Raw genomic sequence first — 24,803 nt, forward strand, 5'->3', positions numbered from 1 at the left:
AGCATTCAAGTCGAAAATATATGTCAAACGATCCCTCCCGAGAGGTAAAATGCGCCTTTCGCGCTCCATTCGATGTTCAGATATATTTAATTTTAAGTTATAGTTTATTATATTGCATGGCCTATTTGGTCCCAGATCCTGGCCTTTGGCCTAGACCTGGAATTTTATCTAATCCTTCGGGCCAGCCCTATGAGAGCTGAAAGTCAGCTCAGTGGTCTGGTTAAACTATTTTTATAATAATAATAATACCCTCATTCCTCTTCTTTATCTTATCCACAAATTCAAAATCTTCCATCTAGTCAGCAGACCAAGAGGATTGTACACAATGTTGTTGCCTTGTGATAACTTTATGGCTGTTACTTTATAGAGTGTAATATTCAGTGCATCTTGTGATTTACTTTTGGGTGGCAAGAATCATAATAAATGTTAATGTACAATTTTCATTCTTTAGCAATAGTAGTTTGCATATGGTTATGATGTCAAGAGTCTTGTAAGCTGTTATATAATTTTACTGCTTTAGTAAAGAATTATTTTTATTTTTGTAATCTGTTTTTGTACTAGTTGTCAGCAGTATTTAAATATTTTTCCTTCAGGAATCACAAGTGCTGCTAAATACCTTCTGCTGTTATGTAAGCAAACATTTTTGTAGTCTTGAGTGTGTGTATGTAGTGCTGTTTGCAATAAGAAAGTGTTTGCATTGCAGGTATTGCAGTTCTTTGAATTTATTATTGAAATCCTTTGGCAAGAGTTGTTTGTCTGATTAAAGAAAAGGAAAATATAAAACCTGTATGGATTTTTTTTTATATTTCTGTAGTTTTTGGAAAAATTCTTTGGCATTATTAACATCCCTTTTTGATAGTGTAGTCGCTGTCTTGCCCTCAAAGGATTCCCCCTTCCAAGGTCCATCCAGAGTTCCTTGGTGACCAGACTAATGTCAAAGAATTCTCTTAACTGGTCTTGTGGACGGGTATTGTGTCGTAAGGATAAACATTATAACATGTGATGGAGTATAAAAGGACTCTGGATAAGAGGGCACTTTCTATTATCCTCAGCAAACGCTGATACTCAGTTTACCTACATCAGAACCGCAAGAAGTGCCCATTGTTAAACATACGACCAAAGTCCTTAGTGGATGGGTAAAAAAATCAATATGCAGCTCCTTAGGCTGGGTAAACTTTGAGGTTGGCCAATTTCTGAAAAAAACACATCAATGGAAAGAGGAAGATATGCAAATGGACATGGTGAGAGAAAAAAAATTCAAAATTTTCCATACTTCCACGAGAAATTGGCAGTACTACAGGCAGTCCCCGGGTTACGGCGGGTTCAGCTTACGACGTTCTGAGGTTAAGGTGCTTTTCAATTATATTCATCAGAAATTATTTCCAGGGTTACGACGCCTACAGCGCTGATCTGGCAGAAAAAATATGACACCAAAAATGCAAAATAATCAATATTTGAAGGGTTTTTTGATGAAAAATGCTATAGGAATGCAGTTTACAGTTTTGAGTGCACCCGAAGCATTAAAAGTAAGGTTTTGTACATTCAACTTCCCTGTCAGATATATACTTAGCTATAGACTCCGTCGTTCCCGACAGAAATTCTAATTTCGTGGCACACTACAGGTAGGTCAGGTGATCTACTGCCCTGCCGCTGGGTGGCAGGAATAGGAACCATTCCCTTCTTCTAATCAGATTTTCTCTGTCGCCGGTGCGTACAACATCGTTGTTGGTACCTCCTGACTTGATTTTCGTATTTTCATTGCCGTTGATCTTCTGGACTGTCTTTTTGGTGACATATTTGGATCTGTGGTTTGGCATACGCTTTTGTGGACTGTTTTTTGGAATTTGCTTTGGATTGTGCTCAAAATGTCTGACTCTAGCTGCAAAGTTAGAAGATGTGTGAATGAGGGTTGTTTGGTGAGACTACCGAAAGTGTCGTTAGATCCTCACAATGTACTATGCAAGAGTTGTAGGGGGTATGAATGTTCTAGAAATAACACTTGCAATGAATGCGTGAATATGAATGAGGAAGAATGGAAGACACTAGATTCCTACTTAAGGAAACTAGAGAGAGATAGGGTTAGAAAAGCTGCCTCTAGAAGCTTGAGTAGATCTCGCTGTAATGAGCCAGTTAGTATAACTAACCCCCAATTAATTGCTTCCTCACATGCAGTTTCACCCTCTCCCTTAGCAGATAATGCAAATTCTGCTACGGAGATTGCAAATCTGAAGACTGCATTAAGAAGGATGGAGCTTAAAATGCAAGCTCTTCAAGGTAAGACTGTGGAAAGTGACGTAAGTGTCCCCAGTGTAGTGGAGGGTGCGTCTGATCGGCTCTGTCTCGCTCCCAGGCCTAGACCTCTTCCAAGCTCTCAGGCCCAGAGGAGAAGGAATGTCGACAGCCGTACGGAGGTTATGGAGAATCCCCACCGATCAGGCGTCCCCTCGGCAGAATCTGTTGTGTCCCAGACTGCCAAGGATCGCCATTGGAAAGGCATCCTAAAAGAGTGCTTTTCGTCATCCGATTCGTCTCCCCGCAGAAGTGGATGGACTTCCGACAAACTATCGCATCCGATCAAGAGGAGTTGGAAAGCGCCTACGCTGGACTCGAGCCTGGAACGTTTCCCGAGGATTCTCCCTGCGAGATGAAAAGAGCCAAGAGGACATGGAATTCTCCTGCTCTAAGATCACGATCGCCTACGCCTTCCAGGGCGCATTCTCCTATTCCTGATAAGGAAGAGGAACAAATAGCGACAGATATCCTACTTAAAATGCAGGAACAGATATCTTCATTAGTAGGAGTATTAAGAAAAGACCCTCCCAGGAGAAAAGACTCTTTTCTTCCTGTTAAGAGATCTCGTCTGGTGGGCGTTCCGGACTCCAGACTCCTCTCCTCTACTCCTCGTCCGAGAACAGAGACGATAACGGAAGAACGGACGGAAACTCATAGACTTGGGACGTCAGATACGGACAATGACAACGAGTGTCCGAGTCGGACAGATCCAGCCAGGCGCTCGGCGCCAGAAGTGGACGACTCGGACAGGAAAAAGTGTCCTACACGGACGGCGCCAACCAGACACCAGCCGCCAGACGCGGACAGCCCGGACAGGCAGAATTATAGTATGCAGACAGCTACGACCAGGTGCCAAGCGCCAGATACAGACAACCTGGACAAGGCAGACAGCCAGGACAGGAAAAAACGTCGTACGCAGACAGCGCCGTCCTGGCGCCAAGCGCCAGAAGCGGACAATATGGACAGGCAAAAGTGCCGTACTGGGACGACGACAGCTAGGCGCCAAGTTCCAAATGTGGACAACTCTGACAGACGACACTGTCCGAGGCGGACAGAGACATCCAGGCGCGAGGAACGAACCAAGCTTTCGGCGCCAGATAGGCGCCAGGCGCCAGGATTTTCTTCAAGGAAACCATACAGAGAAGTCAACCAGGAGGCGTCTCTTTATGATTTTGACCAGGAACAGGTTTCTCTGGACAAGGGCGCAGGATGTCGCACAGGCAGCCGTCGTCCTTGTCACAATATATCTGTTGCTGATGGAAGCTTGTTGCAAGCACAGCCTTCTCCTGACAGGGATGCAAGATGTCGCACAGGCGGCTTTCATCCTTGTCAAGAGGGCTTCGATGATGATCGGGCTTTTTCGCGGGATCAGCATTCGCCTGACAGGGACACAAGATGTCGCACAGGCGGCCATCGCCCTTGTCGAGAGGGATCTGACCCTGCTAAAAACCCTTCACCTTGCGAGAAGAGACGCTCTCCCTTGGCTGATAATGATTCTCCTGTGGAACTTGACTTAGAAGATGTCTCTGACACGGAAGCTCAAAAGGGAGCGGGACTCTAGGACTACAAATCTTTGGCAGCTCTTTTGCTCCAAGAATTTGGAGATTCTCTGAGTCCTGCCGCCCCTCCGTCTCCTCGGTCGCTGTTCACAAGCACGAAGACCTCAAAATCGTCCTCCTTCTTGAAGATGCGGCCAACAATTTCCATGAAGAAAGCTTTGCAGTCTTTTGGAAATTGGCTCAGCTCCAGGGAGGAGGCAGGAAAGACTGTCTTTACCTGCCCTCCCTCCAGACTTTCTGGGAGGAGGGGTATTTTGTATGAGACAGGCGAAGCAATGGGACTCGCCCTCCCAGCTTCTGCTGAAGCAGATTTCTCAACGCTTGTGGACGCATGGAGGAGACAGTCCCTCTCTTCAGCTAAGACGTGGGGAATGTCTGAAATGGACCATCACCTCAAGGGATTGTTCCATGTCTTGGAAGTATTTAACTTTCTGGACTGGTCCTTTGGGGGTGATGGCCAAGAAGACATAGGACAATGAATGCCTGAGCCCTAAAGTCCTTAATAGTATTTTGGCTTGCATGGATAAGGCGGTGCAAGACGGATCTGGGGAAGTGGCCTCCCTTTTCGGAGCGGGAATACTTAAGAAGAGAGCTGTATTCAGTTCTTTTCTTACTAAAGCTGTCTCGCTGGTACAGAGGTCGTCCCTACTGTACGCCCCTCTGTCAAACCAGCTTTTCCCTTCTCAGTTAGTGAGATATTTCTCACTCACTTACTGAGAAGGCAACGCAAGATCTGCTGGTCCAGTCGACCAAAAAGGCGAGACCAGCTGTTCCCGCTACGAAGAAGGAGACACGGAACCCAAAGCTGCCCTTTCGAGGGAGTTCGTCTTCCCGGCCCTCCTTTAGGAAGAGAGGAGCGGAAAGGAGAGGTAGGGCTTCTGCCTTTAGACCTACCAAGAAAAACAAGTGAAGTTCAAGTCCTCCAAGCACCAGTAGGCACCAGACTTCTGAAGTTCTCAGAAGAATGGGCGTTGAGAGAGGCGGATATCCTCTATATTGAAAAGAGGATATCTCATCCCCTTCAGAGACAGGCCTCCCTTGATGTCTACCCCAAGGGAACTGTCGGCAAAGTTACACGGACCCTGTCGAGAGGAAGACCCTGCTTCAGCTAGTAGAACAAATGTTGGAGAAGGAGGCCATAGAATTAGTACAGGACCCACACTCTCAAGGCTTTTACAATTGGCTGTTCCTCGTACCATAAGCCTCGGGGGGGTGGAGACCTGTCCTGGATGTGAGCGCACTGAACCGATTTGTGGAGAAACAGAAGTTCTCTATGGAAACTTCCAACTATGTTCTTGCTGCTCTGCGTCCAGGAGATTGGATGGTCTCCTTGGACCTACAGGACGCGTATTTTCACGTCCCCCTGCATCCTTCATCGAGGAAATACCTGCGGTTCATGATGCAGGGCAGGGTCTTTCAATTTTGGGCTCTGTGCTTTGGCCTGTCTACGGCTCCTCAAGTGTTCACGAGCCTGATGAGGAACGTAGCACGATGGCTTCATCTGGAGGGGGTGAACATATCCCTTTATTTGGATGACTGGCTAATAAGGGCCAAATCGAAACAACAGTGTTTGGAGGACTTGGAAACGACTTTGGATCTCGTTCGCTCACTCGGACTGCTCGTGAACCTCGAGAAGTCTCAGATGATCCCCAGCCAGAACATTGTCTATCTGGGGATTCAGATGGATTCTCGGGGTTTTCGAGCGTTTCCGTCGCAAGACAGAATTGCTCGAGGCTTGGAAAAAGTCTCAACCTTCTTAGGGAAAGAACGAAGCTCAGCGAGGGAGTGGCTAAGTTTTCTGGGCACCCTTTCGTTGCTGGAGCAGTTCGTTTCCCTAGGGAGGCTCAATCTGAGACTGCTGCAGTTCTTCCTGCAAAGGATGTGGAACCGAAAGAAAGGGGATCTTTCGGATTCATTTCCCATCCAACAAGAGATCAAGTCACACCTGAAGTGATGGTTAACCCCTCTTCGAAAGAACGAAGGAATATCCCTCTCGATTCGGAACCCTTTCCTGGTGTTGTTTTCCGACATCTCGGAAACAGGATGGGGAGCAACACTAGGAAAGAAGGAAGTGTCAGGCACCTGGACAAAAGAACAGGTGTCCTGGCATATAAACGTGAAGGAACTTATGGCTGTTCATCTAGCCTTGAAGAACTTCGAGTTGGAGGTCAGAGGCGTGGTAGTCCAGGTAAACTTGGACAATACCACGGCTCTGGCTTACATCCGAAAACGGGGGGACTCACTCGTTCACACTATACAAGATAGCGAGAGACCTCTTGATATGGGCAGAGGAACAAGGCATTGTGCTACTGATGAGGTTTATTCAAGGAACCAAGAATGTAAGAGCAGACAGACTCAGCAGGAAGAACCAGGTCCTTCCAACAGAGTGGACCCTCCACTCCGAAGTCTGCCGAAAGCTCCGGTCCCTCTAGGGAAGCCTCAGATAGACCTGTTCGCCACGTTTCTCTCCAGAAGGATGGAAAACTTTTGCTCCATAGTGGAAGATCCCAGAGCAATAGCAATAGATGCCCTTCTCATGGACTGGTCGGGCATAGATGCCTACGCTTTTCCCCCATTCAAAATTCTGGGGGAAGTGCTAAGGAAGTTCCGTTCCTCGGAGGCAACGAAACTAACGCTCATCGCCCCCTTTTGGCCCGCTCGAGATTGGTTCACAGAGGTACTGGAATGGACGGTGGACTTCCCCAGATCTCTTCCCGAAAGGACAGATCTGCTCAAACAACCCCACTTCGAGAGGCTTCACGGAAACCTCCCCGCTCTCTCCCTGACTGCCTTTTGACTATTGAAAGACTTGTCAGAGCGAGAGGCTTTTCTCGAAAAGCTGCGAGCGCGATCGCCAGAGCCCGCAGATCCTCTACTCTGCGGGTTTATCAATCGAAGTGGGAAGTCTTCCGTAGATGGTGTAGGTCGAAGAAGCTGTCCTCATCCAATACCTCTGTGACCGATATTGCTGATTTTCTTCTCTTCCTACGAGAAGAATCACGCTTAGCCGTTTCGACCATTAAAGGATACAGGAACATGCTCTCTTCTGTATTCAGAAACAGGGGCCTGAGCATCGAGGATAACAAGGATCTCCATGATCTGATACGATCCTTTGAAACTACAAAGACTAAGTCCTCTCTAACACCAAGTTGGAATCTTGATGTGGTCCTCCAGTTCCTCTCTTCAGATAGGTTCGAACCTCCGCATAAAGCATCTTTTAGAGACCTCTCGAGGAAGTGCATTTTTCTCTTGGCCCTCGCAACTGCCAAGAGGGTCAGTGAAATACATGCATTGGACTCTTGGCTCTCTCATCTTGTAGGTAGAGAGCCAGAAAGGTCTCTCTGTCCAGTCAGAGCACTGAAGTTCTATCTTAAAAAGAAGAGTCAATTTCAGGGTTGCAGTCAGAGTCTATGGTGTGTGGTAAGGGACCCGAAGAGACCAATGTCGAAGAACGCATTACAGTGGTCCCCCCATATTCGCGGGGGATGCGTACCAGACCCCCCCGTGAATAGTTAGAACCCGCGAATGTTTGGAACCTCTATAAAAATGCTTAAAACAGCCTATTTTGTTAGTTAAAACTCAAGAAAAACCCACTAAAAATTTTCCTACATGGTTTTTTTAATAGTTTTATCACAAAAAGTGCATTTTATGATGAAATTCATCAAAAAAACCAGGAATTTGTGGATATTTATCATAGAAAAATACCGCGAATGCGCGAATTTTCTGCGAATAATGCAGGGAAACGTTCCCGAGAGAAATCCGTGAATGTGTGAGTCCGCGAATCTGGAGAACGCGAATATGGGGGGTCCACTGTATGTTAGAAATGTAATAACGGAGGCTCACATGAAATACCAAGAGAAAGCCTTGAAGCTGCTTAGGGTTAGAGCACATGAAGTACGTGCAGTTGCGACTTCCCTAGCCTTTAACAGGAATATGTCAATGAAAGACATTTTAGCAGCAACGTATTGGAGATGCAACTTGGTATTTGCTTCCCATTACTTAAAAGACGTCAGAGTGACATACGAAAAGTGCTTTTCTCTTGGACCTTATGTATCAGCTGATACTGTGCTTGGACAGGGAGCTGGTACTGATCCTTAAATAATTAATGTTTTAAATCTGAAAAAGTTTGGTTTTGAGTTTTTATGGTTGTTTGAAAGGATGTTGGGGGATAACTCCTTTCAATCTTAGTACTACCCTGGTGTTAGGATCAGGTGATCGGGATCGGTTTTATGCTCCTTGATGATGCCATTTGGCAAGGTGTTTTGTCTTGTAAGTGGATAAGACCCCATTGACAAAGATCCTCAGGTTCTGTCGAGTAAGTGGATAAGACCCCGTTGACAGACCATCAAGAACTCTTAGCATGAGGTCACTACCTCGCTGAGGCTCTTAAGGCGATGTAAGCTCCTAGGCAGTAGCCATGAAGTCTTTCACCGACACAGGTAGGAACCAAGGTTTCTTATATAATTGTTACCTACAACGTATGTTGTTTTCCTGTCTATTCAGTAATTAGCTGTCTCTTACCCTCCGCCAAAGGTGCCAATCAGCTAAGTATATATCTGACAGGGAAGTTGAATGTACAAAAATGATATTGGCATGATACAATAAAGTTTTGTACATACTTACCTGGCAGATATATACAATTAAATGGCCCACCCAACCTCCCCTCAGGAGACAGGTGGAAGAGAAAATCTGATTAGAAGAAGGGAGTGGTTCCTATTCCTGCCACCCAGCGGCAGGGCGGTAGATCACCTGACCTACCTGTAGCGTGTGCCGCGAAATTCGAATTTCTGTCGGGAACGACGGAGTCTATAGCTAAGTATATATCTGCCAGGTAAGTATGTACAAAACTTTATTGTATCATGACAATATCATTTTTCTCAGGATTTTTTATGATGTTCCGGCTTACGACGATTTTCGGGTTGCAACACGTCTCAAGAACGGAACCCCCATCGTAACCCAGGGACTGCCTGTATTTACAACCCATTGCGGAACCTCTTTTATAAGACAATCACAACTTTTACAAATTTACAGTATATGTACATATATATTTTTTAAAATAAAGAATTGTATTTTATTTTGTAAAATTACAATTGCAGCTCACACAGTATCAAAACAGATAAGAAATAATATCGGTAATAAATTTTTAGCATGTTTGTTGAAAAATACTTGTGTAAATTTACCAAGAATGAGCAAATTTATAAAAAGGCGTCATATGAGACAGAGAGGCAGTACATTCTACCTTGAAATCAAAATCACTACTAAGCTTGCATGGGCTGCCGAGTCCTGATTGTAGCCAGTGTAAAAGTTGCCATTAGTGAATTTATGGGCTATAGAAGTATTGGCACCTCTTTTCCACCCGATTCTTTCCAAATCGATGGCGCTTAACCCTCTTACGCTGAAGGTGTATAATAAAAATCGGAGTAAGCGCCAAAACGAAAAAATATTTTTTCAAAAAATCACAGCGCGCTTAGTTTTCAAGATTAAGAGTTCATTTTTGGCTCCTTTTTTGTCATTGCCTGAAGTTTAGTATGCAACCATCAGAAATGAAAAAAAAATTCATTAGCATATATAAATAATGCGATATATGATAGCGCGAAAACCAAATTTCATATATAATTGTATTCAAATCGTGCTGTGAGCAAAACGGTTAAAGCTAACGAGGTAATTTTGTTTTTGTTGTATTGTTCACTAAATTGCGATCATTTTGGCATATAACACATTGTAAAATGATCAAAGCAACACAGAGAAAATATTATCACAAATGATGCATGAGTTCGGAACGTGCGGACGTAAAAAAACATTTTATAAAAAAATTCACCATAAATCTAAATATTGTTCTAGAGACTTCTAATTTGTTTCAAAACGAAGATAAATGATTGAATATTACTGTACTGTAAGATTTTTAGCTTACAATTGCAGTTTTCGACCATTTTGGACGAGTTAAAGTTGACCGAATGTCAAATTTTGTTATATATTTTTTTTATATGCAAATATTTCAAAAATGAGAAAAGCTACGACCTTTAATTATTTTTTGTTATATTCTTCATTTTCATATATAAAACTCTATGAAACGCCTAATATGAAACTGAGCAAATATTCCGAGAATGCGACATACGCATTTCGGAGATTTGCGGCGGAGAATCCGCCTGCGGAGGGAAGGAAAGTTTTTTTTTTTAAATTCACCCTAAATCTGAATATTGTGCTAGAGACTTCGAATTTGTTTCAAAATGAAGATAAATGACTGAATATTACTAGACTGTAGGGGTTTTAGCTTACAATTGCGTTTTTCGACCATTTCGGTAGTCAAAGTTGACCGAATGTGGTTTTTTTTCTATTTATCGTGATTTATATGCAAATATTTCGAAAATGAGAAAAGCTACAACCTTCAATTATTTGTTTTGTATTCTAGATGAAATTGCGCACATTTTCATATATAAAATTTTATGTAATGGCTAATTTAAAATGGTGCAAACATACGACAATCTCACGAAAAAAAATTTTTTTTTTTTCGGAAGAGTTACCGCGCGGACGTAAGGAAAATTTTTTTTTTTTTTCATAAATTCACCATAAATCGAAATATTGTGCTAGAGACTTCCAATTTGTTGCTAAATGAAGGTAAATGATTGAATATTACTTGAATATAAGAGTTTAGCTTACAATTGCGTTTTTCGACCATTTCGGTAGAGTCAAAGTTGACCGAAGGTTGAAATTATGGCACTTATCGTTATTTATATGAAAATATTTCAAAACTGATTAAAGCTACAACCATGGGTTGTTTTTTTGTTGTATTGTGCATGAAATTGCGCACATTTCCATATATAAAACTTTATGTAACGGTAAATTTAAAATGGTGCAAACATTACGACAATCGCATGAAAAAATTTATCGGAAGAGTTACCGCGCGGACGTAAGGAAACAGTTTTTTTCATAAATTCACCGTAAATCGAAATATTGTGTTAGAGGTGTCCAATTTGTTGCAAAATGAAGGTACATGATTGAATATTACTAGAATATAAGAGTTTTAGCTTACAATTGCATTTTTCGACCATTTCAGTAGAGTCAAAGTTGACCAAAGGTTGAAGTTTTGGCACTTATCGTTATTTATATGAAAATATTTCAAAACTGATAAAAGCTACAATCATGAGTATTTTTTGTTGTATTCTACATGAAATTGCGCACATTTTCATATATAATACTCCATGTAACGGCTAATTTAAAATGGTGCAAAAATTATGTCAAAAGTGACGAAATAATTTCTGAGATGTGTCACTGATACTTTTTAGTGCGATAAGAAAGAAATTCGTGCTTGCGCGCCTGGGTAACGATTGTAAACAAAACAACTCCTTGATCCGTGAACTCCCAGCATCTCCCAAGGGGCGTGATTCAAAAGTTTTCGGCTGGTAGGCCTATAAGTATTTTTCCGCGAATTTTTAAAAAAACTTTTTTATGTCGACGTTTAATACGTCCAATCGGCACCCGGGAGACAATTTATCTCGACGTTTAATACGTCCAATCGGCATAAGAGGATTAATATGGCTTATCTACAGGATCAATCCGTCCACCACCCCAAACCTGTTATTGCTACTGAGATTTTCCAACCTACTTACGTTGACATTTTGTATCATAGCTAAGTAAGCTATCAGAGTCGGGTTTGAATTTTCTTTGAGATTCATGATTTGCTGACCCAATGGCGTCTAACTACGTTTTCTATGATTGATGCATTTTTTTTTTGAATTTTTCCCGAAAAAAACTTACTATTTGTGCATTTGCGGAAAAAAATTTATTGACACTATGCGTCATCAGATCACAAGACAGTTAAGCTGTCCCGGTGATTCCTAGGGTTCAGTAGGACTATGGGAAGAGGAAATTATATCTTTCTGGCAAAACTGCGGCAGCAGATATGAAACCCTTTTTTCTCAGATCAAGATTTATGTTTGAGGAAAGACCCAGTAACACCAGTCCCCAGTACCTCCCAGGTGTTTTATGCTTGGGCAAAAACCCAGTAACATCAGTCCCCACTGTCTCCCAGGTTAACCTCGCAGAGGAAGCAGAGGAATTTTACAAGGAGACATTCTTACTTTAAAATATGAAGGGGGCATTGCCACTGAAATGACCCTGCTGACTCCAGATGGATCAGGGACACAAATTTCAGGTAGCCATGGGAGAAGCCTTATAGAAGAAATTCTATCCCCATTTACATCTATTGGTGCTGAAGATGGTCTTTCCCCCCAAGGGATACTAGGATCCATCTGACTGACTGGTATTACTATATTTTCCAATGGGTATTGTGACTTACCCAGAACTTCTGCCCCTTTAGTAACAGGCAGTTACAGTTCAGTTGTTGAAGCTTGGTCAAAATGTGCAAGCTTCCCCAAACGGGATACACAGCATTTGATCACTTCTGTAAGGAAATTGGGATCCTTCCCCCCAAAAAGGATACAGGGATCCAGCTGAACTCAGTGGAAATAACAGTTTCAGAGGGTTATAGTAATTCACCCAGGACCTCTGCCCCTAGGGGAACAGGCAGTTGCAGCTCACCGTAGATACTCAGTCAGGTTATACAAGCACCCCCAGAAGGGATACACAGCCTGCAGTATTTCATCAATTCCATAAGGAAATTATGAATGACATCAGAAAATGTTGCTGCCACATAATGGCAGTGTAGGAGTGACATGATGCATGATTCCTAAGAGTAATTTAAGTTAGTCCAGTACACTCCGAAGTGTAAAAGTACTGCATCTTGCAATCCAAAAGTGAGAGGAGATGCAAGTGCTGCCCAAATAAGGTTAGTATTGGAATTACACCTAGAAACCAGGTGGGACTCCAATACTCATCCCTGATGATGCTTATGAAGTTATGATCTTTGGTTAGACGCATCAGTGCACATTTTCTCTCCCTGTAGTGAGTATCTAATTGAGAGAAAAACAATGACCGAAGCTGTACATGTGAAAAACCACTAACAGAAACGGTTGTCTTACCTGTGTAACATTAAAAGTTATAGAACACACCCTTTATCAGAACCAAAGTTGCTCACCAAAGAGTTCCAGCCTTCTGTGCCTTCATTTCTAAGATTATTTATCTTGTAAAGACAGATTTTTAGAATTTTGTAGTGATTAAAAGACCAGAGACAATGGTACAATTAAAATAATTTGTCTCAGTCGTCCCAGTTTCGGAAAACTCCACTAAGGAATGGGCAACACCACAGCTCCCTTCTGAAGGGGAAAAAGCCTCCTTTATTTATAGCTACACAACAATTTAGGACCCCTATGAGAAGAATCTCAGAGGTGGCAGCCTCAGTAAAATTTCATACTAGATCCACCTTTTTAGTATTATATAGCCTCTACCACCTTGCTGGAAGTTGCCATCAAAAGTCTTCCAAAATGTTCAAGAGTAATTGTTGCTGTTGTAGATAAAAGTCTTATGAGAACCCTGTGGCAAGCATCCTATGATTTTCTAGTGTGTCGCATAAAAGTGAAAATGGAAATATTGGAGGGTTCCAACTAGTCACTCCTCAATGCAATTTCATTATTACATAATAACCCCTTCTCTAAGGACCTGTTTGAGGAGTTTGTTGTGGTTAAAACTTAACGGGCAAGCCCACCAACAGAATTGTAGAAGAGTACTCTCTTTTGGGAAAATGGGGGATTTAGGAAACAAAAACACAAATTTTCCCCTTACCCAACCCAAAAGGACATGCTTAAAAAGGTAAGCCTTCAATAACCTCAAAAAGTTTTTCCCTCGAAGAACAGATAGGTGTTCAGAAGGGATGATGCCTCACAAAAGGACAACAACAATAACAAGAAAGTAATTATTCACAAGGTTCAAAGACCCACTTATAGGAGAAGGAAAAGCAACAAATATAGTGCCCATTAAGGACAGAGGAAGAGGTAGATACCAATAGGAGCGGTATGGCTGGGGATCAACTTCAAAGACACCATGGGCAATTGAAGTCTTCCAGTCACCCCTTCCCCTCCTGTAAAGGGGTTCGTTCAAAAACCAAACTCCTCTCTGGAATGTTACATGCAGAAAGGCTTTGTTAATGGGAGCCATAGAGAAACATGCAGATATCTACTACCAAACACATCTCTCTAAATGTCCCCAAAAAGGATTCCTCCAAACGATGAGTGATCCTAGACCTATCAGCATTGAACAAGCACATTGTTTGCCAAATTTTCTGAATAACTACCATTGCCCTAGTGCATTCAGTTTTCTAAAAGAGACTTAGACAACCATAGATCTGAAAGACGCACGTCGGTGTAGTCGTTCCCTTCTGTTCCTTCCTAAGGCTCCGGATATGGAAAGATTGGTCGATCTAGGGGCCCACAAGAAAAGTGGGCTTGAAAAACCTAAGACCAATGTTCAGCTGACTACAGTCAAAAGCTTTTATAATAATTTGGCAAAATCCCACCTCACACCCACCAGACTCTTTTCAGTAGCTGGGACTGTATTGGGATACTTTTCACGGCTTGTCTCTCCCCATCATACTCAAAATAGAATAAGGCAAGTCCTCAACACAGGCCATGCACAGCTCAGTTTCCAAACAAACAAGATGCAAGATGGACTTCATCAAAAGATTAAAGAAAGTGGGGATATACTTCAGCTTTGATCCCAGAAGGAATCTCTGGCAATACAGGTCACCCTGACTCCTCAGTCTGTGTAAATGACAATACACACAGATGCCTTTTTGATGGGTTGGGAGGACATTGGGAGGATTGTCAGGTGGCAGGGAGGTGCTCAGCTACTCTGAGGAATTGTTGTATCAATATTCTGGAGTTGATGGCTGTCTTTTTTGTCTCTCAAAATTCCAGCAGAGAGACATTTCGTTAGAACTGCAATGTCCTACATTAAGAGGTCGGAATAATACTCGCCTCCTCTCAATATGACAATGCAAGCCATCCTTCAATGGGGCAAGAAAAAAAGTGGTACTTGTCTGCAATTCACCTAACGGAGTTTCTCAGCGTAATAACAACCACTCTTCCAGAAAATAGCCAATATGCTTCCACAAATGGAAGTGGACCTGTTCGCCACATATGAGAATATCAAACTGCTAGGCAAGCAACAGCAGGAGATGCCTTCCTGCAAGACTGGAATAAATGGAGGACGATGTACCCATATACCCTTTTCTTTCATTAATCCAGATTTCGAGGTGTGGAACAAACTCATAACCCTACTAAGGAACAGTTTTCTTAATACATAACCCCAAATTGGCCAAACAGGCATTGGTTCCTATTACTTTAACAACAACAGGCGAAGAGTTAAAATTCCAAACCTGTCCGCTGTTTTATCCCAGTCAGTAGGAGGGAAAGTCATTTAAGGATCATCCTTGCTAAGCCTACCTATGACCTTCACGGGTGGATTTTCTTAAATACCTGTACCATGAAAATTACTCGCCCAACATTGCTAAGTACTAGCGCAAAAATTGTAGATTTCATATATCTGGCAAAACCAGTATCCATATCAAGAGCACAGTAAAAAATTCTAGGGAAACAATTTAAAAATTTGGCATCCCTTTTTGAAGACAAACACCTTGCAGTTACAACAATGATACAACTCACAAGCTGCAGTATGTGCTCTCCTTTATTGCATTAGTATCAGGTGCGCTCATTAGCAAACTGGGCTCTCTTAGACAAGGACAATACATCACGCAAGCAGCTGATGATCAATTATTATTGTCCTTTGGTCGTCATTCCTGGCCAAGAATGGGATTCCTTTAAGAAGGAAATCTCTTATTCTAAGTAAACTAGAATTAGCAGTTCAAGCACTTAAGGTTTTACCTAGAGGTCACGGCAGACATCCAAAAAGGTCTGTTTTTTCCTACACTCTTGCGACACTTGCCACAGGCTCAAACAGGTTTGACTACACTGTGTACAGTAAGTGGGGTGAATGGTCTTGACCCATAGGTGCTTCAGTGGCAAACTAAGGGTCATCCTAACAGATGGGTATGCTAACTTGCTGGGGGAGGTTTGACAATACTGCAACCATACCCAGCATGCTTAGGTTAGTCACCACAGAACTTCACTTTTAAAAACATGAGTTTGCACTTAGTTTCTTTTTCTTTGCTACCAAACCTAAAGGTATTTGGAATAAAGAATGGGGCCCAAAACTAGTGGCTTGACCTTGGACCAAAAATGAATTTGGGTTGTTGGGATTAAAATCTAGAGCTTTTTGTCACCTGTTAATTTCTTTGTAAAGCTACTTTGAGGATGAGACAGTGACTACACTATATAAAAAAAAAAAAAAGTTTTGACGTAGGAAAAACCTATTTTTGTTAGTTGCTGTCGAGTCCTCAAAACCCTCCCACTTGCCTGACAAAAAGCCATGGGATTTGGGTAAGGGTTCATCCTGCATTGACCAAAAGAAAGGAATGGTGTTTCAGTTGGATTTGGTTGTATGTAAACAATATGACGGTGCATATGCACATAGCCACTTCTTCTTGCGGTTTTGACGTAGTTGGTAAACTGGGTATTAGCATTTTCTGAGGATAATAGAAAGTGCCCTCTTATCCTGAGTCCATTTATACTCTATCATGTGTTATAATGTTTATCATACGACGCAGTACCCGGCCACTAGACCACTTAAGAGAATTCTTTAACAGTCTGGTCAACATGGAGCTCTGCATAGACCATGGAAAGGGTAATTCTTTGAGGACTCAACAGCGACTACCAAAAATAGGTTTTTTCACTACGTCAAAACCTGTTTTTTCTGAAGTGAGCAATATTAAGCTATATTCTTCAATCATTTTAGTGCATGCAGTTTTATCAGGCACCAGTGACAAACTTTATATACCAAGATCTCTTATTGAATTGCTCATACAGTATATGCATGTATGGATATGATTATGATTATGTACTACTATTGAGTTGAATTTAGGCAAACCGAGAGATGGGTTTAGGAAAACTGGTAGAATTCATAGTTTTGGCAAGATCAACAAGATAAGCTTACTTATTAACATTACTTGTGATAAGTATTTTTCCATCTTAAATTTAAATATCCTGTTCATGTTTGATGCAAAGTGCTTTGTAGTCTTTACTGTAATTTTAAATATCTATCTCACAGTGGAAGATATTCATTATGAGTTTATATTCTTTTGTTAGATACTGTGTGGGCAAGCACCTTTGCCATATTTCCACCTCCTCCTAGTAACTGTCAGTATTGTAAGGTGCACTGTGCATTGTTTGCATAATGGTTTATGTTTCATGAAGATTAGGTGCTCCTAATTGGTGCTGTGTAGTGTTTGAAAGCTTCATTAATGGTTGTTTTGATAGGCTTTGCAATGTTTTCTTTTGACTTTTATTGATTCCAGAACTGTAATAATATGCATGAACGGCCATACTTGAGGACAAGAATACTTTATTGGGGATGATTTTTACACCAGTATATAGTGGTGTACATTAATCATTTATAGTGTAGTCACTCATTGAGTCCTCAAGAAGTTATCCCTCCATAGTGTGCCAGAGCTCCATGGTGACTATATATTTATCAAAGAAATATCTTTTAGCCTGGTCTTGTAGCTGGGTATTGAGTTGTAATGATAAACACTATGACACGTGATTGAGTATAATGGACTCAAAGACAAGAGGGCATTTTCTCTCATCTTCAGCAAGGCTGAACCTAGTGTTTCCCACGTCAAAATCTGAAAGAAGAAATAACTATTGCGCATGCACCTCGGCCATCTTGTTTACAACCGGGCCAGTAAAAGATCAAGAACGATTTCCTCCTCTAGTAAACGCAGTGTATACATCAAGCCAGTGCTTCTCACTAAAAATCACTTTGATCCTAAATTTTATCATCAAGGATCATTGAAACATCTAAACTTGATTGTCAATTGTTTATTTTTAAGCTCCAGGTAAAAATTGTAAATTTAAACTGTGGAGCAGGTGTTTAATTTTTGTGTGAAAGCTGAAAACCGATCTTTGTTTTGCGAGTATGTGGTCGGTGCTTTCTCATGGTCTCTGTTTGCTATTTGTAATAAGTGCAAAATTTGAAGAATTTGTCCTTCTGTCTAGAAGTTTTAGCTAATGAAATGTTCCACATTTTACTAATAATTTAGATAATCCTTTTGCATAATATCTACAATAGCCTAGGCAGTAGCATGCATGAGATGATAGCCTAACAGATTCAGTGCAAATAATTTAGACTATATAGTAAATTTTGTTTGTATCCTATAACCTAGGATTAATATCCTAAAGGCGATTTAAATAATCTGCATTAGCCAGTAACCTAAATTAAGGTAAGAACATTTTAACACATATCCTTTAATGGTCCTAGGCAACAGCCTAGGTTTACACCAAGGACCCTAGGATTTGATAAACAGAGTACAGATATTTTCCCTGTATATAGCCTGTTTACTTAAGTAATCCAGGACTAGGCAGTATACTTTAAGTGATAAACTTCTACTAAACATCCCATTATAGGATTAAATTGTGAGCCTAGATCATGTTATCTAGGACAAAACAAAAGTAGTAACCTGTGCCAGATGGGATGGTAGCCTAGCTTTAAGGCTACAAGGCAATTGTCTGTTTTATGTAACCCATACCATTAAGTGTGAAATAAATCATCATGGTTAGGCAGTATCTATATTCGAGTAAGTAATAGCCTAGCAATAACTTTATTGGGTTACTCTTTTATATAGTAGACCGAATGACCTAGGATTGGGTTACTCTTTTATATAGTAGACCGAATGACCTAGGATTGGATATAAACAGCAGTATAATTGTAAGGCTACATATTAGTAAGTTTCTGTTTTATATAAAAAAGGGCCCCTTGTGATAAAAAATCATGTAAGCCTTCAGTCACCTCCAAAAGTTTTCCTTATAAATAGGTAGGTGGTCAGAAGAGACAACTCCCATCAAAGGGACAACAACCACGTCAGCAAGGACATCCTTTTCACAAGGTCCAAAAACCGTCTTTATAACGGAAAAGGAAGGGCAACACTGGAGTGCCTATCAAGGGAAAAGATAGAGGAAAAGGGGGATATTGTTGGGTCGGCTTCAAAGACACCACAGGGAATGGCAGTCGTCTAGGGGACACACCATTATTGTCAATTGGGCTGGGGTGGAAAATAATGCTCTCTCTCTCTCTCTCTCTCTCTCTCTCTCTCTCTCTCTCTCTCTCTCTCTCTCTCTCTCTCTCTCTCTCAATACGATGAGGTAGCAGGAAGGGAACTGGCATTTCTCATCTATGAAATCAGCAACAGTCCTACTTAAAAAGATACAAAAGCATTCATAGATATATTAGAAGGATATAATCCTTCAAACTGGAACAAATCTAATGAAAACATCTTGAAAATAATTGAAGAAGTTCCAAATAAAATCCAAGTGGTCAAGAGACTCATAAAGAAAATATACATAAACCAAAGAAAATGAATAAGGTGAATCTTGTGAATATCCTAATTGATGCATTAGGAAAAAGAATGCCAAAAGCATGCAAACTGTGTAAGGTTTGGTATAGCATAGTCAATCCACAAAACCTAATCAGAAAATGTGCTGCATGCAACATTCCGACCCATCCACAGTGTGCTGAGGTAATACAAGATTTGAGAAAAGATACAAGAATTTTTTGTTCAACATGTCTATCATGGATAGACAATGTTATTAAATCAAGATTGAATGTACAAATAGTTGAGGATGAAGAAGAAGAAGCAAGAAGAGGAAAACGGAAGAGAAGTAAACAAAAATGAAATGACAGAAAAAAATAAGGAAAACAAAGAACAAGATAAAAGTATGGATGCAGAGATACTCATTGATACTACATATGAGGCAATAAAGCAGCATACCTACGAAGAAATAAATTACGATATGACAACAGAAAAGCAATCCCGAAGAGGCTCTACCCAGATCTATACAATGACGGGAAAGAGGAAAAAATAGACAAGAAAGACAAAATCTGCAACCTTTTGAAAAGAGGGAATTGCAGATTTGGAGAAAGATGTTACTACAAACATCCTAAGATATGTCAAAACTATGAAATATATGGTAAATGTGCATACTTAGATGGATATGGGGATGATTGCAGAGATCTGCATCCAAAAATATGTAAAAACCTAAAAGAAGGAGAGGATGTAAGTTCGACAAAAAATGCAAATATATGCACCCTGTAGCCATGAATCATAATCAAATAAATAACCAACCAAGTAATAAAATCCAAAATAAGAAAGAAACAAATAAAGAGAGAAATCAAGAATATCAGGTAAGAGAGAAAAGCAAAACCACAATGAGATATGCAGAGCTGTCAGCAAAAAATTTCAAAGCATCAGCTCCGAAATTCTACTCAAGAGATAATAACTGTATTTATTATGCAAGAGGATATTGCAGAAACGGAGAAAATTGCAGATTCAGACACACAATGAATAATTATGATGAAGGAAGATCAAATATTATGGAAAAGTTGGATTTTTTAATGTCAGAATTTCTGGAAATGAAAAAAAAGAACAACATACCAGAACAGGAAAGAGACATGGGAAAATCCTTATTACTACCAGTATTAAATGAAGGAGAAAACATGCAAACCATCATAGTGATGAATGCGCAGGGTTTAGTTACGAGTAACTCAAAAAGAAAAATAGAGTACTTAGAAGAACTAACCCACATGAAAGAAAATAGATATAATGAATATAAGTGAAACCTGGTATTCCCAAGAGACTGGGAATGATGATCAAATAAAAGGGTTCCAAACTTATAGATCAGATAGAAAAAACAGGAATCAAGGAGGAACCGCAATATATGGGAAAGACAAAAAACAAGGAAAAATATATGAGAAATATAGTAACTCAGAATGTGAACTAATAGCGGTAGAATTTGAATCTGAAAAATTGATGAACATAGTAATATATAGACCTCCTAATACTAAAGAGTTTGATTTAATAATTGAAAAATTGGATGATATATGTAGAAATCACAAGGACTGGACTATTTTCTATCGGTGATCTTCAACTTCCTTTCGTAGAATGGAAAAAGTTTCAAAAAAGCGAATAGGAGATTGTGGTTGTACTTATACATATAAAAAAGAGAGTAATAGTAGTGCAGAAGATAAGAGGCAATTTGAAAAGCTATTAGATATGCTACTAGAATCAACATTCAACAAATAAATCACCTGCCAACAAGAAAGGAAAATACTTTAGACCTAGTATTTGTGAACGAGATGAATTATGTTAAAGAAATAATAGTTTATAATGCGAGTATTTCAGACCATAATGTCATAGAATAACAGTTCATTCCAAAGCAAGTGAAAATAGAGATAAGCAAGAAATAAAAAAGTGGGAAGGATATGGAAAATACAACTTCTACAGTAAAAATATAAAATGGTCAGAAATTAATGAAGAATTAAACAAAGATTGGGATAACATTTTCGTAAGTGATGACATAAGGGTAAATACGGAGATATTATATAAAATAGTGGAGAAAATAGTGGAAAAATATATACCGAAGAAGAAAAGTAAACATCATTCATGCATACCATACCAAGAGACAGAAGGATCTTGTTCCAGAAAATCAGAAAGTGGAAAAAAGGTCTTGCAAAAGAAAAAAATGCATGGAAAGTTATAGAACTAAAAAGTAAGATAGAAAATGCAGAACAAAAGATTATACAATCAAAAGAAAATGAAAAACGGGACTTGGAAGAAAAAACCCTATTAAATATCAAGTCAAAACCCAAACTATTATACTCATATGCGAAGAAGATGAATAAAAGAAGAATAGAAATAGGCCCTCTGAGAATTGAAGGGAGATTAACGAATGAAAAAAAGGAAATTTGCAACATACTGGCAAAGAACGATATAATAGAGAATTCACCCCTAGAATAGATAATGAAGATAATGATATAGAAAGTAAGGGATGAAAATAGTGAATATTTAGCTGACATAGATATTAATGAAGCTGATATTGTGCAGGCTATTAATGAAATTAAAAATGGAGCTGCTGCAGGGCCTGATGGAATTCCTGCTATTTTGTTAAAGAAAGTAGTTCATTCTATCGCAAAGCCACTTGCAATATTATTAAGACAAAGTGTAGATACAGGCAAGATTTATGATGAGCACAAATTAGCATATATTACCCCTACTTTCAAAAGTGGATCAAGACTAGAGGCAAGTAATTATAGGCCTGTGAGTCTAACATCACATATTATGAAAGTGTATGAAATAAGGGTAATGAAGAAAAATATTATGAAACATTTAATAAAAAATAATTTGTTTAATAAAGGTCAACATGGTTTCGTACCCGGAAAAAAGTACACAAACCCAACTGTTAGTCCACCGTGAGAACATATTCAAAAATATGAAAAGCGGAAATGAAACAGATGTGGTTTATTTAGACTTTGCAAAAGCTTTTGATAAAGTAGACCATAATATATTAGCGAAGAAAATTAGAAAACACAATATCGTGGATAAAGTAGGAAGATGGTTAAAAGAATTTTTACACAACAGAAAACAGATAGTTATTGCAAACGACGAGAATCGGATGAAGCCAAGGTAATATCCGGTGTGCCGCAAGGTACGGTGTTAGCTGCAATACTGTTTGTTATTATGATGAAGACATAGACAATAATGTTAAGGATTCGGTAGTGAGTAGTTTCGCAGATGACACAAGAATAAGTAGAGAAATTACTTGTGATGAAGATAGGAACGCTCTACAAAGAGACCTTAACAAAGTATATGATTGGGCAGAGGTAAATAGGATGGTATTTAACTCTGATAAATTTGAATCAATAAATTATGGAGACAGAGAAAGAAAGCTATATGCATATAAGGGACCTAATAATGAGACCATCACAAATAGGAAGTAGCAACTCTGTTGGCAAAATGTAAAGCAAAAATGGGAATGTTGTTACGGCACTTCAAAACAAGAAAAGCTGAACACATGATTATGCTTTATAAAACATATGTTCGTAGTCCACTTGAATATTGCAATATGATATGGTACCCACACTATCAAAAGGATATTGCACAAATAGAGAGTGTACAAAGGTCCTTTACAGCTAGAATAGAAGAAGTTAAGGACCTAGACTACTGGGAAAGACTACAAAATTCTTAAAATTATATAGTCTAGAAAGGGAGAAGAGAACGCTACATGATAATTCAGGCATGGAAACAGATAGAAGGAATAGCAGAAAATATCATGGAACTAAAAATATCAGAAAGAGCAAGCAGAGGTAGATTAATAGTGCCCAAAACTATACCAGGAAAAATAAGGAAAAGCACACAGGACATTAATCCACTACGCACCAGCATCGATAATGCAGCGTCTATTCAATGCGTTGCCAGCTCATCTGAGGAATATATCAGGAGTGAGCGTAGATGTGTTTAAGAATAAGCTCGACAAATATCTAAACTGCATCCCAGACCATCCAAGATTGGAAGATGCAAAATATACCGGAAGATGTACTAGCAACTCTCTGGTAGACATTAGAGGTGCCTCACACTGAGGGACCTGGGCAACCCGAACAAGATGTAAGGTCTGTAAGATGTAAGGTCTGTAAGGTAAGGTAAGGTCTCTCTCTCTCTCTCTCTCTCTCTCTCCCCTTTAAAGGGGTTCTTTCAGAAACCAGACCCCTCTCTGGAAGATTATGTGCAGAAGGCCCTGTTAAAGGCGCCATAGAGAAACATGGGTATATTTGCCACTAAGCATGTCCCTTCAGTGTTCCCAAAAAGGATTCTTCCGAACGAAGAGTGATCCTCAACCTATCAACATTGAACACTCATTGTTTGCCAAAAGTTTTGGATCACTACTGTTGTCCAGTCATGTTAAATAATTTCAAAAGAACTTGTAAGTTTCTATAGATCTGAAAGATATAGATCTGAAAGATGCATACTGTCACGTCCCTGTTACCGCTCCCTTCCGCCCCTTCCTAGGTGTCTGGATAGGGAAAGATACGTATGTATAGGTTCAAAGTCATGCCTTTTAAAAGGCTGAACATTGCCCCAAGAATTTTGTAAAAATTAGTAATGGTAGACGTCTAGGAACTCAGAAAAAAGGAATACAGCTACAGGCAGTCCCCTGTTATCAGTGATCTGATAATATGCACCGATCCCTGCTTATTGGCGCTGATATGTGCCGATCCCAACTTATTGCTGCCGATTCTTGGTTATTGGCTGCGCCGATTCTCGGTTACCAGCACTGATAACCAGGGATTGGGCAGCATTATTGCTGATTTTGGGTTATTGGCTATTTTTGGCCATCGTCATGCCATCAGGAACAGAACTCCTGCTGATAACCGTGGACTGCCTGTAATAGCTTACCTAGATGACTGGTTAATCTGCAGTCCACAAAAAAAAAAAAAAAAAAAAAAAAAAAAATGCTTGAAAAACTTGAGAGCAGTGGTCAACAGATTCCAGTCAAAAGGTTTTATAATAAATTGTGAAATATTCCGTCTCACGCCCAGCAGACGCTTTCAGTGGCTGGGACTGTGTTGGGATACTCTTCATGGCTTGTTTCTTTCCATAAATACTCAGAAGAAAATAAGGGAAAACCTCAACAGGTTCCTGGCATAGCCCAGAGTTTCCAGACAGCAATTAGTGTATGTATGATGGGTCTGCTACAGTTTGCATCAGTAATACATAGATCCAATAATCAGATTGCAATTGAAAAACGTGAACAAATTTTGGCTATCGCACAAGAAAAAAAGATGCGAGACTGATCTTACCAAAAGAATCAGAAAGTTGGGAAGATACTTCGGCCTTGGACCTGGAAGGGATCTCTGGCAAAACAGGTCACCCTGACTCCTCCACCTGTACGAGTGGCAATACACACACACATGCCTCGTTGGCAGGTTGGGGAGGAAATTGGGAAGGTTGTCAAGTGCTAGGGAAGTGGTCAGCTACTCTGAAGAATTGTCTTTTTGTCTCAAAAAAAGTAAAACCTCCAGAAGAGAGACACATTCTGTTGGATCTAGACAGCTCAGCTACAATGTCCTGCATCAAGAACTGGGATCACGCTCACCTCCTCTTAACCCCCTCTT

Source organism: Macrobrachium nipponense, chromosome 8 (genome assembly GCF_015104395.2).
Source record: "Macrobrachium nipponense isolate FS-2020 chromosome 8, ASM1510439v2, whole genome shotgun sequence".
NCBI classification, from domain to species: domain Eukaryota; kingdom Metazoa; phylum Arthropoda; class Malacostraca; order Decapoda; family Palaemonidae; genus Macrobrachium; species Macrobrachium nipponense.